The sequence below is a fragment of the Mastomys coucha genome, unplaced genomic scaffold (assembly GCF_008632895.1).
Source record: "Mastomys coucha isolate ucsf_1 unplaced genomic scaffold, UCSF_Mcou_1 pScaffold14, whole genome shotgun sequence".
Lineage (NCBI taxonomy): Eukaryota > Metazoa > Chordata > Mammalia > Rodentia > Muridae > Mastomys > Mastomys coucha.
In genome coordinates this window covers 37539062-37544064 of record NW_022196896.1, presented here as the reverse complement: position 1 = coordinate 37544064, position 5003 = coordinate 37539062, and the positions used below count along the sequence as shown (strand labels likewise).

General features: G+C 42.9%; 1 long non-coding RNA gene across 1 annotated transcript; it reads right to left on the bottom strand.

Annotated features, from left to right (window-relative positions):
- Window positions 1-234: 234 nt before the first annotated feature.
- LOC116089045 lies at window positions 235-2463 on the bottom strand. Its single transcript, XR_004118125.1, has 2 exons — window positions 2239-2463; window positions 235-407 (listed from the first exon to the last, which is right to left on the bottom strand). It is a non-coding gene; the product is annotated as an uncharacterized LOC116089045 (long non-coding RNA).
- Window positions 2464-5003: the final 2540 nt, after the last annotated feature.

Genomic DNA, 5003 nt, shown 5'->3' with positions numbered 1-5003 from the left:
TACAAAATAGCCAATTGACAGACATACAGGAAGTAGATAGCAAGATAGATATATACAGAGAGAACCTTCGTTTACAAGCACATCTAGGGTAAGAGTGGGGAAAATAACTATCAGGACAAAGATGTATGTCTATTTGCAGCAGCTACTCAGCCCTGACTACACTGGAGCTCTGTTGGTGGATGGTAAGGTTTCTGGAAATAGCTTTTCTTTAATATTACTATTAAACCCCCCTGCTTCATTTTGCCTATATCTTAGGACTGTGATCTTTATTAGTTTTCTCCCATAAAGATGTTTCTATCATCCTCACCCCAGGTATCTTCTCTCTTCACTGGAGCATGCCAAGGCAGTTTCTTGAATTATTAATTAGTGGAGATTGGTCCCCTCCTCTTGCCAAACGATAAATGAGACTAGAGAGGAACAACAGATAAACAACTACATGGCTTTCTTTCTCTAACCAAAGACAAAGCTTCTATATTATGTCCAACATTGTTTCCAATAAGATACCGGCTTTTATCACAGAAAGAATTATCTTTTTTATTTTTTATTTTTAAAAATGTTATTCAGTCTATATCCTTATTGCAACCCTCCCTCTTTCCTCTGCTCCTGTCTGACCCTAGACCCTCACAAACCCCTTTGTCATTCCTCCTTCCTTTTCTTTTCAGAGAAGGGGAGTCCTCCCACCCCCATGGCTACCTCTCCCTGACACATCAACTCTCTGCTGGACTAAATGTATCCTCCCCCATGGAGACCAGACAAGGCAGCCCAGCTAGGGGAAAGGGATCCAACAGCAGACAACAGAGTCTAAGACAGCCTTTACTCCAGTTGGTAGGGGACTCACAAGAATACCAAGCTGCACATCTGCTATATGTGTAGGGGTCCTAGGTCCATCCCAAGGTTACTCATTGGTTGGTGATTCAGTCTCTGTGAACTCCCATGGGTACAGGTTAGTGGAATTTGTAGGTGTTATTTTGGTGTCCTTGACTCCACTGGCTCCCTCAATCCTATTTCTCATTCTTTCACTGGACTACCAAAGCTCTGCCTAATGTTTTGTTCTAGGTCTCTGCATCAATTTCCATCAGTTACTAGATGAAGCATCTCAGAAAACAGTTATGCTAGTCTCCTGTGTGCTAGCAGAGCAGAGTATCTTAATCCAATTTGTCCTGGTTATTTTGGCTCAAGAAACATTCTTTCCAGGTTAAACTTGGTAGGCTGGGGACATATAGAGCACAGTAAAGCTAACTCCTTCAAAGAACTTTTCTTGCATACGTAAGATCACCACAAGACAACTAGTCTTCAACATAACCTATTACCATTAGTATTCTTCCCAGATCTTTAACTTCTTTTATACGTTCATATGAGTCTCTTAGTTCATCTCCTTGGCCATGACTGGAAAAGGAGGGATGTTTGGTATTATAGGGTGTTGGTTTACTAGTTTTTAAAATGCTTTCTAAAAACACCAGCATTATTTAAATAATTAAATTCTAGTCTCCATGTTATTATTTCTATTAAAAGTCTCGGAACTAACTCCCTATTCAGATTGCTTTGCTGTCACTTTTTAAAATAATCCACACATATTTTCATTCACTTTGACTGGTGCTGTTAGAAATTCAGTAGTTAGCATCAGTTTTCTCCGTTCCAAAAAAAAAAAAAAAATGTGGTTTTGGATAGCTATATCCTGAAATTTGAAATGTAAACATAATATTTTTCCAAGTATTTACTAATTCCTTGGCAGCCTACATTACTTTAGAAAGTTTATCCTGTAAATATTTGATAAAAACAGCAGTGTTTTAGATGGCCTCAGATGTACCTTAACTGCTGAGCTGCTAGATTTACCATCTCTCTTTTGCAATGACTGCAAAAATCTGATGCCATTTTTTAAAAATACATTCAGATTCAACACACTCTTGTGTCAGCTCTGTTTGTCATTCTTCACCTATGCCTCATTGACCTGACTAGGACCCCATTTCTCCCGTGGGTTGAGGGAGGCCCAGATTGGCCAGCCTGCAGCAAATATCTACTTGAAAAATGACGCATCTGGAATAAATGGTCATGTTTAAAGTGAATGTATGCCTTTAGAAAAGTGCAAGTAAATACATAATTATCAACATGTATAAAACTCAACTCCAAGTGTTTCTAAGTATCATGTTTACTGCTGCTCTATTCACAATAGACAGAAACTGAAAATACTCTAGTTGACTCTCAACAGAAAAATAGATAAAGAAAATGTGACATACTTACACAATGGAGTATTATTCAGCTGTTAGAAAAAAAAATGGTGCCATGAAATTTGCAGGCAAATCGATTGAACTAGAAAACATATCATCTTGAGGTCACTCAAACCCAGGAAGGTAAATGTGGTATGTGGATAGTATTCATTCAATAAATGGTAGAGAAGGTATAATACATAGACTCAATGAACAAGGGAAGACACAGTGATCTACCTGGTAGGGGAAAATATAATAGATTTTATAGGTGGATTTGGTCATGGGAAGATCAGATAAGAAAGGCAGAAGGAACATAAAGTTGAGAGAGGGTATGCATGGAGAAATGGTTAAAGTTAAGGAATATTTTAGAGTGATATGTTACATCCAATTGAGTTGTTAGTAAAAAGAATTCCTAGTAGGGTGTGGCCAAAACAATAGTTTTCTCCACAAACTAACGGTCCCATTTCTGAAGATATCTCCCACATAACCCATTGAACATGGAGAGAAGATCTGGTGCTTAAATAGATGTACTCTATGTACTGTTCTCATTGGTAGTGAAAGGCTGGAGAATCTTAGAATTTAAAATGAGGGCATTTAATAGAAATGTATGTATAATGTGTAACCTTTAATTAAAGAAGGCATAGGAAGTCTCTGCCATGAGTCAGGAAGGTGGACTGGTCAGTTCCAGAAACAGGATATAAGTTATCTAATCAGTCCTAGGAGCGGTCAGCCATTAAGAAGATAGCATTGACCAAACCACATTCCTCTAGACAATGAGTGTGCAGGGTGACTTCCTTGTGACCTGACTCAGCTAGGCAGTGGGTTCCTTTGGAATTTTCCATTGTTCTCTTGTTATGTTTCCCTGGTAACCCCTTCACCCCCTAGTTTGTGGTCTTTCCCTTTAAATACCCCTTACTCCTCGTGCTCGTGGTCAAACCCCTCTGGCCTGCCAGGCTATGAGCTCGACCCCAGATCTGGAATAAACCTCATGTGATTACAGCAAGTTCAGTCTCTCATGAGTCATTGGGTGGTCGCGTCATCCCGAGACTTGAGTAAGGATCTCCCCAGTTCTGGGGGTCTTTCATTTGGGGGCTCGTCTGTGGAATTTATGACCACCCTTGACTCTTTGAAGACCCCTTAGAGGTGAGTTCTTAATTGTGGTCTGTCTGTCTGTTTGAGTTCTCGTAATGTGTCTGTGAACTGCCTGCATGTTTTTCAACCTGTGAATTTGTACCTGGCCGCTTCCCGGGAAGGGATAGCAGGGCTTATTTTCAGTCAGCGACTCCCTCCCCTCCATGAGGGGGAAAGTGGGCTGGTCGACAGATGTGTCAGGACCACTGACTAGTACCCTGGGAGACATCCCAGTGGAAATTGGGGATCCCCAGGGACACCTAGGAGGAACCCCACAGGAGGCCAGGGGAGAAACATTAACCCTGCTCAAGAGGAGCATGGGTCTGTTCTGCCGGCCATTTAACCTGTTCAATTGGCTCTGCTTTTGGTGTGTTACTCTTTGTCTGATTTTTTTTGTGCTGTATTTGTGTTTTTTGTCGCCCTTGTGATAGCAATGGGAAGGATGGTAACTTTGAAGTTGGCTCACTGGACGGAAGTTAGGGACATGTCAGTTCAGGTGAAATAAGGACCTTGGTAAATTTCCAGCTGTCTGAAATAAGTTTGGCACTCGTGATTGGGGTGAATCTTTTCGTGTGTATTTTGTGACTAGTCCATCTTGGCAGCCATGGCAGGCACGGGTCAAGCAACTCTGTGGTTTGGCTTTGATTACCTGTGTACCTGATGTTTTTTACTGGGCCCAGTTGTCTTTCTCGGTGTCATGGACCTGAAAAGGTGGATGTCTGTGTGGTGACTGATTTTGTGTGTGTGTGTTTGGACCTTGGACTTGACTGATGGACGGTGTTGGAGCTGGGGCTGCTGCAGCTGGGTCTTTGGGCTGCTCTTGGGGGAACCGGGAATAAAAAATGGTGTCGGCAGGAATCCCATGGTCCCGGGTTTCCCGAGAGGGCAGTCAGAAACATGGAATCGTCCCCAGAGCTGCTAAAGCATTAGAGGTAGGGGCCGGATCCCAGGCACTGCAGTTCCAGTTCTTTCCGGCCAGATCCAGATCCCTGGCCTTTTCCCCATCCAGGCTGGCCCCATGGATGGCGACCCCAGCCTCAACCCCAGACATAAACTGAGGCAGAAAGGTTATGTCTGTGGAACTGGCTCTCGGGGAGGCCCAGCAGCCAACCCGCTGCACCAAGCCATGCGGGCTGCTGGAGACGAATTTGAGACCTGCTTCCACCATACCATCTCCGACCTGATGCTCAGCTACGTGACCCCAGGCTCAGCCTAGCAATGCTACACCCAGGTATCCCATAACTTTTCCAAGGGGGACCCAACTGGGGCCCCAACTTTTACAAAAAGACTGTGAAAGGGCATAGTGAAGAGATAGAAGATTTAAAAGAGAGTCTTTGAAGATGGAGTCTAGTGTGAGAGTCAGAAAGAATAAGAGGCTAGAGAGCTGGAGATAAGGACAGGAAAGAAAAGAAGCTAGGAAGCTTGAGAGCTAGTAAGTTAGTGCCTGGCAATAGAAGAGAGTTAAGGAGTTCCCCTGGCAGTTATGTTGGAACTGTGCTTAGGGACTGCAGGGGCAGCTACAGGAACATACGCTATGGTAGTGCAGCATAAGGCTTATAGTTAAGAGCTGCCATTGATTTAAATATAGGAGAATGTTGCTTTTATGTAAACCATTCAGGAGTCATTAGAGACTCCATGAGTAAGCTGAGAGAAAGACTAAATAACCAT